This window comes from Pinus tabuliformis, chromosome 6 (assembly GCF_031772625.1).
Source record: "Pinus tabuliformis cultivar Carrire ecotype Pingquan chromosome 6, CPIR1, whole genome shotgun sequence".
NCBI lineage: Eukaryota > Viridiplantae > Streptophyta > Pinopsida > Pinales > Pinaceae > Pinus > Pinus tabuliformis.
Window position 1 is genome coordinate 703261983 of NC_142292.1, and position 10871 is coordinate 703272853.

Here is a 10871-nt window from a genome sequence, read left to right on the forward strand (position 1 = left end):
ATGCAAGCAGTAGGAATGGTGGGAAGATTTCAATCTGCTCCCAAACAATCCCATTTATTAGCTGTAAAAAGAATTCTCAGATATTTGAAGGGAACTTCTGATTTTGGTCTTTGGTACCCAAAGGACTCAACACTGACTGTAACCGCATACATCGATGTTGATTGGGATGGAAGTATAGATGATCGGAAAAGCACTAGTGGAAATGCATTCTTCCTAGGAGACTGTTTAGTATCTTGGCTCAACAAAAAACAGTCATCCATATCATTATCCACAGCCAAAGCTGAGTATATTGCTGCAACAGACTATTGTTCTCAGATACTATGGATGAAGGAAGCTCTAAAAGATCTCGACATATGTACAGATCAACCAATTTCTGTATATTGTGACAACACAAGTGCTATCAGTCTCAGCAAAAATCTTGTGATGCACTCAAGAACCAAACACATACCAATCAAGTATCATTTCCTCCGTGAACAAGTAGCTGAACAAAACATCGTCCTGGAATATATTAGTACTAAGGAGCAGATAGCTGATATTTTCACAAAACCTCTTCCTCGAGAAGCATTCGAACATCTGTGTCAAAAGATGGGGGTTATTTCTTTATCATCACTCAAGTTCATTCATAAAGATGTAGCAGGACAGGGGGAGTCCATATGCATCCCTTTGCCATTGATGTCAAAGGGGGAGAAAGCAGAAGAATATTGCCATCAATAACAAAGGGGGAGATTGTTGGACACTGTTTGTCATTGATGTCAATATGGCAATATTCAAGGAGCAGAGCATGTGCTATACCATATCACGATGGACAAGAAGTTGCTGAAATTCAGAGAGAAGAACACTATTGATATAATATTAAGGTTGGGTCACTACACGATTTATTATCACCAATGTAGAGTTTTAACATTTTATAAACACATTTTAAGCACATTAAAATATGTCCAAGCGTGACAAGCATACAACATTAGTCCATCTACATTCTACACATCCTTTGTTCACAACTTACTGGAAATATTAATGTTTCGCACTCTAGTTTTTGGATTTGAATCCTTGGGAGCAATCATAGTCAAAACCCCATTCTCAACCTAGGCCAGTGTGGACGATGCCCTCGATATTCTTCCCATGGCTTCTCAACTATTGTTTCATGAGTGCGTTAGTGAGTGTATGGAATATTTGAATGTGAGCCGTCAGATCAAAGAGCAGCGGATCCAACGGTCATCGCACGCGAAATATGTGTGGATGATAATGCGTGGGTAGCATACATGTAGGCGGTAAGCAGTATTCCACGCACCGCCACAAGGATTTGGTGGTATACGTACAAGGGACATCAATCCAATCAAATATGACGTGTGGCAGATGAAAACCACCGCCCCCGCAAGTTAACGCGTATGCAGGTTTTGGCGAGGAAAAGCATCACTACCGCCCGATCGTGGTGGGGTTTGATCGAACGGTGAGGAGATGCACGAGGTTTAATGTGCAAGCAAAAGGCCGAAGCGATGCGGGAACCGTTGGATGAGGGTGATCAATAGCTGCGATTGCGAATGCGGCAGAGGCTGATATGGGCGCGATTTCGTGGGTCTTTGGAATAAAACAGTGGAGGTGGAGAAGTAATGCAGAGGTATTAAGAGGGGAAAATTTCCTGAAGAGAAAAGCACAGGAATGATGGCCGTGGAAAAAATCACTGAGTGAGTTGGAAACATGGATTTGAATGATGTTCACAAGAAAAACAAGATCGTCTCCAATACCAAGAAGCCGCTCTTCTTCCATGTCAACCTCGCCAAGAGGTATATGCAGCAGCATGAAGAAGTGGAGCTATCTACTTTAGGAATGGCCATTGCCACAGTGGTTACTGTTGCTGAGATATTGAAGAACAATGGTCTAGCTGTAGAAAAGAAAATCTCAACATCTACCATTGATATGAGAGATGAATCAAGAGGCCATCCCATCCAGAAAGAAAAGGTTGAAGTAATACTGGGAAAATCCGAGCAGTTCAATGATTTGATGGCTACTGATGTTGAAGATAAGGAAGTTAAAAGATCAAGCGAGTCAGAGGAATCTACAACAACCAAGGAGGAAGCCAAAAAGGTGGTGGAAAGTGGAAACGATCAGTCAGAGGTGCTTGAAACACATAAAAACAAAAACACAAGGTGAAGTGTTGGGAACGTATGCATAATCTGTAAGAGAGGAAGCCAAAGAACAGGCAAGAGACAGGAGAGACCAGAGAAGCAAGAGAACTGGAGAAAGGTAGAAGCTCAGCAGGCTTGGGTGCAAAAGACTGCAGCAAAACTGTTGATACTAAGATTGGGTTGGAGCCTCAGAACTGAACAAGACTAAAGTCATTAGGGGTAGATGCTCCTAAGTGCAGAACCACTGCAAAACAGAGTTGGTACTCTGGAGGTTGGAGCCTCACTGAAGTCCAAGTTGGAGCTTGGCAACTATTCACAGTCAGATATATATTTATATTGTATTGTCTTGAGTTTTTTAATAAAAGCATTTATTCCAGCTACTGGTTTCTGTGTTCTGTGTATACATATACATATCTATATATGTTGTTGGCAATCACTAGAATAAAAATTAAGAAATACTGATTCACCCCCCCCCCTCAGTATTTCCAACAACATCTAGAAGCTAGAGGCAAGAATGTGAACCCAGAGATTGGGGGATCATCAAAACCCACTGCAAGCAAGAACAAGGAAAAGAAGAAGCTAAAATGGAATGAGAGGAAGAAAAACATTGTACAGAAATACAATCCTTCATGCACTCATTGCAAGAAGGATGGACACGATGATGCACGCTGTTGGTCTTTGCATCCGGAGATGAAACCCAAGAAGTTTGGTGGTAAGAAGAAGAAGATTGTTCAGCAATCCAGAAAGACTTGGGGTCAGATTCAAGTGATGACACAACAATCACAACCACATGTATAAAAGGTTATCTTCTTTAGAGAATGCAAAGATCAAGAAGCAGGGACAAGAACTTCTCAATAAAGGGTTCATAAGACCAAGAACATCACCATGTAGATCTCCAATCGTGTTGGTGAGGAAGAAAGATGGTTCATGGAGGATGTGCATTGATTACAGAGCAATGAATAAAATAAAGATAAAGAATTGTTATCCCCTTCCTAGCATTGATGATCTATTAGATTAGCTGAAAGAAGCAGTTTACTTTTCCAAGTTGGACTTGTGTAGTGGCTATCATCAGGTCAGAGTAGCAGAACAAGATGCATGGAAGACTGCTTTCAAAACAAAGCAAGGGCTATATGAATGGTTGATTATGCCTTTTGGATTAACTAATGCTCCTGCCACTTTCATGAGAGTTATGAATGATGTACTCTGACCTTTTATTGATGATTTTGTAATAATATATTTAGATGACATTCTTGTTTTTAGTAAAACATGGGAAGAACATTTGAAGCATGTAAAGCAGGCTCTAGATGTTTTGAAAAAAGGAAATCTCTATGTGAAGCTATCAAAATGTGAATTTGGCAAAACATTGTTAAATTATTTGGGTCATATTGTTGGGGGTGGTGAATTAAAGATAGATCCCTCTAAGGTTGAGGTCATTGTGAACTGACCTAAACCCAAATCTTCTACAAAAGTTAGGAGTTTTCTATGAGCAACACAATATTGGAGAAAGTTTATTGCTAACTTTTCCTTGATTGCAGCTCCCTTACATGCTTTAACAGGATTGAACAAGGTGTTTCAGTGGGGAGGGAAATAGTAGAAAGCCTTCGAAACCTTGAAAGAAAAAATTAGTACAACACCAGTACTAGAATTGCTAGATCTTCAAAGACTATTTGAGATTGAAACAAATGCCAGTGACTATGCCATGGGAGAAGTGTTGATGCAACACGGTAAACCCATATGTTATCATTATGAGACGTTTACTTCTACACTATTTAATTATCCCACATATGATAAAGAATTGTATGCATCAGTACAGAGTGTGAAAAAGTGGAAACATTACCTAATGGGCAAAGAAACAATTATATATACAGATCATCAACCACTTCAATATTTACACTCAAAAACTAAATTGCAACAATAAAGATACTATAGGTGGATGGGTTTTCTACAGCAGTTTCATCTTGTCGTCATATATAAGAAAAGCATACACAATAAGGTTGCAGATATGTTATCAAGACCAATCATAAATGCATCTACTATACTTAAGCATAACTCGGTATTGCATGAAAGCTACATTGAACAATATGCTCAAGATGTAGATTTTAAGGATGTATATGCAACTTTAAGTTAGGGCAAACAAGTAGAAGAATTGGATTATCATGTTAAGGACCAAATCTTATATCATTTGGGAAATTTATGCATTCCTCAAACTGAAAGAGTTAACATAATCCAAGAAGCACATGCTTCTCTAATATTAGGTCATTTTGGTGTAAGTAAAACAATTGCACAATTGCGAAGGTTCTGTTATTGGCCAAGAAAACATGAAATAGTTTCTAGATATATTAAAGGGTGTACCATGTGTGCTACAAGCAAGCCCAGTAATAGAAAATTAGGCTTGTACACTCCACTTCCAGTTCCTTCTCGTCCTTGGGAAAGTGTTTCCATGGACTTTGTTGGGGGATTGCCAAAATCTAGAAAATGTCATGATTATTTATATGTTATTGTGGACAGGTTCACCGAAATGTGTATCTTAATACCTTGTAACAAACAGATTACAAATGAACAAACAACTGTGTTGTTCTTTCAGCATGTTTGGGTTCATTTCGGGTTACCCACTTCCATTGTATCTGATCGAGATTCTCGATTTGTTGGGAAGTTTTGTTCAAGTCTGTGGGAATTGATGGACACTAGACTAAAGAAGAGCACAACCTTTCATCCACAAACAGATGGCCAAACAGAGGTGATCAACAGGACAATGATCCAGTTGCTCAGGGGCTATTGCAACAAGCATCCCAAGCTTTGGGATGAACATTTGAGACTTGTTTTGGTTTTACACCAAGGTCTCCCTTGGATTTTGTCTTTAGTAAAGACATAGTAGTTGACGTACATAGTGATGTGGACAAAGAAACCAAGTTCATTGAATAGATCTAAGAAATTCACCAGGCAGTGCAGTAGCAGCTGGAGAGAAGCCAGGCCAAGTATAAGGCAAGGCATTATAAGCATCAAATTGAGCATAGCTTCCAAGTTGGTGATCAAGTCTGGCTGTATATTAGCAAAGATAGAATGCAAGGTGAAGGTAAGAAGTTGAAGCCAATAAGGTATGGGCCTTTCAAGATACTTGAGAAAATTGGTGAGAATGCTTTTCACCTTGATTTGCCAGCTTATATGCATATCTATTCAATCATTAATGCAGAGAACTTGAGACTATATGAACCTTCATTGATTAAAGATCTCGAAGAGCAAGGTCAATTGCCTTCTATTGATGATATGTTGCTTGAATATCTCAATGAGTTACAAGAAGACATAATTCTGGACAGGAAGGTGAGAACTACACATAGAGGGGATGTTGAGTACCTGAGAATTGGACTCAAAGGTTCAAAACCAAGCAGTGCAAGATGGATAGAGATTGGACAACCCGAAAGGGTTTGTAAATGCAGTTGCATAACATTTCAAGTCCGCCATAAAGCCATTTTTGCGATATTTTCAGTGTTTTAATGTATTTTTCAAATACAAAGGGAAAGCATGAAACGAGCGGGATTTTGGGTGGTCCATAGCCGGTAATTGGTGTTAGGCCCCTATACTACTAGTGTAACCCCTTATTGTTATTAGTACAACCCCCTTATTATATTGATGTACCCATGAAGTGACCATATTGTTACTCTTGTGCCCCATAGAAGCCCACTATTGTTATTATTGTGCCCTTACATTATTATTGTTATGTCGGCTCTGATTATGTTATATCCCCTTAGACTCCTATATATAGAAAGGAGGTATTTTCATTTGTATCATCCGAGAATTGTTCATTTATGTAATGTAAAGGAGGTTGCCCCCTCGAAGAGGCTGAATTCTAAGGCATTGATCTATCTTTTCTATCTTTTCTTGAGCTGGTTTCATAACATTTGGTATCAGAGCTTTGGATTCTAGGGTTTTGCTGCTCCAAACAGGTCATCGTGGAATTTTCGCTAGAACTTTTTTTCTGTGACGTTTCAGAAGTGGAAAAAAAAACCCATTTGAGAAGAACTCGCGCTGAACCTTGGGTCCAAATTTTAGAGATTTTCGCGCGATATTTGTGGAGATATGATCTGAGGAAGTTGGTCTTTTTTCAGACTCCTGAATTACATTCAAAACAGTTGACTTGGGGAAAATCATCATAACTTTCTCTCTGGGAATCAGATTGAAATTTTGTAAGAAGTTATAGAAAGAGGATGGACGGTAATTTGTTGTATATCTTTTTCAGAACCAAATATCGAAAATTGTACACGTGGCACTTCATACAACTTAGCTCTTCTGGAAAGGTCTATAATTAGGTCATCTTGGGAGATTGTGCATAACTCTTCCTTGGAGAATCCAATTTGGATCAGACTGGTGGCAATGGAAACAGGACACAGAGAGCTACTACAGATCACAAATTCAGAACTAGATAATTGGAAAGTACAGAGTTACAGTCGTTTCAAGGTCGAGCTCCTAAAATCAAGAAAAAGCAAGATGAGGAAGTTTGATGGCAAGGATCCGGTAAATTGGATACTTCAGATGGAACAATATTTTGATCTACATCGTGTACAACTGTTACAAAAGGTATTTATTGCATCTTCATATTTAGAACCAGATCAATTTTTATGGTATAAAGGGCTTTGTTCTCGTAAACAACTTGTTACATGGTCAATTCTCACGGAGGAAATGATAACACATTATCAGGATACAAAGAGCAACACCTTCTTTAGAGAAACACCACAACAATTGGAAAGAGTAAAAGGGCTTTGTTACATATTGGAAAGTAAAATTATGGAAACAAGGAAGTCTACCCTTCACAACTATAAATATAGAAGTATCGTTTCTCCTAGCCTTCCACAACCTACAAGGGTTACGCCGCAACAATTGGAAGAAAAAAGAGAAAAAGGGCTTTGTTACAATTGTGATAGCAAATGCACTAAAGGTCATAAGTGTGCTGAGAAGAAATTATTTTACATAGAATATGAAGAGGAGGAAGAAAAGGATCAAGAAACATCAAAAGAAGAAGATATACACCAGGACCCCACCCCAGAGAAAGAAGAAATGAATCAGACCATATCTTGTAAAGCATTGGCAAGAATTACCACTCCTCAAACTCTCAAGATAGAAGGACATATCAAGAAGAAAGAGGTGAAAGAAGTGAAAGATCACGTCAAGAAAGAAGAAATGAATCCAACCATATCTTGTAATTCATTGGTCGGAATTACCACTCCTCAAACTATCAAGCTAGAAGGACATATCAAGAAGAAAAATGTTCAAGAAGTGAAAGATCATATCGAGCGTCAAGAAATGAATCGGACCATATCTTGTAAAGGATGGGAAGAAATTACCACTCCTCAAACTCTAAAGATAGAAGGACATATCAAGAAGAAAAAGGTTCAAGCAGTGAAAGATCACATCGAGCATCAACAACAAGTTGTCCAACTTTTAAAGGATAATGCCACTTTGGTGCAAAATCAAACAAAACAATGGGTAGATCAACATTGTAGTGAAAAATGTTTTGATTGGGTATTTTTACTGTTACATCTCAAGCAAGCTATTTATGAGAAGGAAACGTTGGCAATACTACATGCACTTAACAAATGGTGACCTTACCAAATGGGAAGACTCTTCAAGGATGAGGATGTGGAAGCATTGTTTTGTGCTATTTCTATTATCCAACCACACTACAACAAAACAGGCAATTTGTGCCAGATTTAGCACCAGATTCTAGTGCATTTTTTTCTCAATTGGGATGAGCAACCTGGCGCTAAATCTGGCTCTATTGTACAATTTTTAAAGCGTCCTTTTTTGCACCAAATTTTGCATCTTTTTTACGCCAAATTTTCCATCATTTTCTGCATCATATTTTGCACCAAGATTTTCATTTGGTTTTACAACAGGTTTTGCTTCTAGTTTTGTGCCTTTTTTTGCATCTATTTTTGCATCATTTTTTGCTTCCTCTTTTGTGGAATTCTTTGCTTCTATTTTTGTGTCATAATTTGCATCGATTTTTACACCATCTTTGACATCTTATTTAGCGCCTTTTTTTACATCCAATTTGTGCCAATTTTTGCATCTGGTCTTATTCCATCTTTTGCTTCTAATTTTGTACTTATTTTTACATCTATTTTTGTGCCAATTTTTGTGCCTTTTTTCACACCATCTTTTCCATCCAATTTTGCACCATATGTTGAATCTGATTTAGTGCCAAATTTCGCATGCATTTTTGCACCATTTTTTGCATCCACTTTTGCATTTTATTTATCTCCCTTTTTTGCATCCTATTTTGCACCATATTTTGCATTTAATTTTGCATCATTTGTTGCATCCAATTTAGCATCATTTTTAACACCATTTCTTGCATCCAATTTTTCATCCTTTTGAGCATCTAAATTTGCATCCTATGTTGAACCATATATTGCATCCACCTTTGCATCCCATTTTGTGTCTATTGTTACGTTCACTTTTGAGCCATGTTTTCGTCTACTTTTGCATTTGTTTTTGCACCAAGTTTTGAATGATTTGTTGCATCATTTTACATCCAATGTTGCATCTCAATTTGCATCCAAAATTGAGCCATTTTTGCACCATTTTTTCTTCTTTTGTGTCCAATTTTGCACCATTTTTTATGTCCAAATTTGCATCCTTTTTGGTATCTAGTTTTCATCCTTTTTGGCTTCCAAATTTGCATCCTTTTTTTGCCACATTTTGTGTCCACATTTGCATCTCATTTTGCACCTAGATTTTAGTTGGAATTTTCATCTAGTTATGCATCATCTTTGACATCCTTGGTTTCACCATTTTTTAGTCCCATTTTGCATCTTGTTTTCTGTATTTTCTTACATCCTTTTTGCATCCTAATTTTACACCATTCTTTGCATCCTCATTTTGGTGTCCATTTTTGCATCCTTGTTTGCACCCAATTCGGTATCCTTTCATATGCCCTATTTTGTTCCCTTCTTTGTGTCTAGTGTTGCACCCTTTTTTAATTTTACTTTAAAAACCTTTTTGTGTCATTGTTTGCATATTGTTTTGATGGCTAGTTTAACATCCAATTCTACTCCCATTTTTTCATCCATGGTTAAATCCACTTTTGGCTTCTTGTTTAGAGTTTTACTTTTATTTCCATTTATGACCACCTCTATGGGTTCATTTTACTAAGTTCATTTACATAGTGAAATATATTAAATTTCTAAATATCATTTTGCTGTAGGATTTAATGCATGGTTAGATGAAAACAAAACCCTCTCCGTTTATCTCAGAAACTTAGGACAAACCAATTAAGAGAAAGGTTGTTCTAAGGCTTAGGATTCTTAGTAGATCAAGATGTAGAGTATAGATTAAGAAAAAGAGAATGAATTCTTGTGAGTCCTCGCATGTAGGTCTTCTTGGAGTTTTTCGTATAGCCAAGAAGCGCTCCTAGCTAGCTCCAAAGCTTGGTCCTACACATAAGAGAGAGAATAAAGTAACCTTCACAACATAATATCTTAATAATCAAAACTATAAAAAACATATAAATATTATTGAATAAATAAATATAAACCAAAAACCCATGCATACATTAGTTAAATAGAAGAAGTAAAGAATGAATAGAAACATATGGAAGGAAGAACAACTGATCTATAGGAATAAAGGAGTTGGAGGAAAGTTACAACAATCAGATATAGTTGCAACATCACCTCCCCTAACTCATAGCTCCAAAACTCTCCCTCTCAAGACAGATCTCAAGAGCGTGACAATACAAAATTCCCATCATTTTTTCAATGGCCAAGCCTCTAATATATAGGAAAGTGGAGGCTATGAAGATTTCCAAAATTCCTCATTAGTTCAATTTGGGAAAACTCTTTTGGATGAATAATGTTTCCCCATATAAAAAAGGAATTTTCCACTTTTTAGATGCTTTTGTGCTTAGGAAAAAGCTTCCCCATGCTTTATGGCTCTTTACCACTTTTGTATGCTTTTATTTTTTAGGAAAAAGCTAAAGATGAGGATAAAGAGATTACATTCCACCATATGTTTCCGAAAGTGACCAAGAATGTCAAATTCAAATTCTAGTTTGCTTATGTTTTAGTTTTTTTTTAAATATTTATTTAGTTTTAGTATTTTTTTTTTCTAGAAAAATATATTTAGTTTTTGGTATATTTTTCTATAAGAAAAATTATGTTTTGTTTTTATAAAAATGGATTTTAAACATTCCATTCATGCTAAATTTGTGATTTTATGATAAGAGTTTAAATTATATATAGTAAAGTAACTTAATGTCATGTGTCGTGTTGTTGAGATGGGTGTTATACATCTCTTTCTTGCTAAGTTATAGAATGTGCTTGGGTTTTCTTAATGCAATAAAACTAATTATGTTCTTCATGATATCTTGAAATGTTCATCTTGAACCAAGCTAATAAAACAATAAAGTTAAAATAGGTTTTCCTTTGTCCTTTATAGATCTTTGTCCCCATTAATCTTGGTCTTAATAGATTAATTGTCTTGTGGTGGCCTTGAGTGGTCACTTCCATTAGTTGCATGCTTTGTAGTTTTCAGTTAGTGACATTTTTTAAGCTTGATAATATGTTATTTAATTTATCAAAATGTGTTATTGTCCAGATTATTGTTAAATATTAATATTAAATATGCTGATTTTTAAGCATGTTTTAGCAAAACTTTCCCAAAATGTTTATAGATTGTATTTTATAATGCAATGATTCTTTGCTTGATGAAATTGTTTTGGATATTTTTTTTAATGATTCATTGATTGATGAAATT

At 36.4% G+C, this 10871-nt stretch overlaps 1 pseudogene; it reads left to right on the top strand.

Moving 5' to 3' along the window:
* Positions 1-1695: 1695 nt before the first annotated feature.
* LOC149260623 (uncharacterized protein At2g34160 pseudogene) lies at positions 1696-2148 on the top strand (annotated as a pseudogene).
* Positions 2149-10871: the final 8723 nt, after the last annotated feature.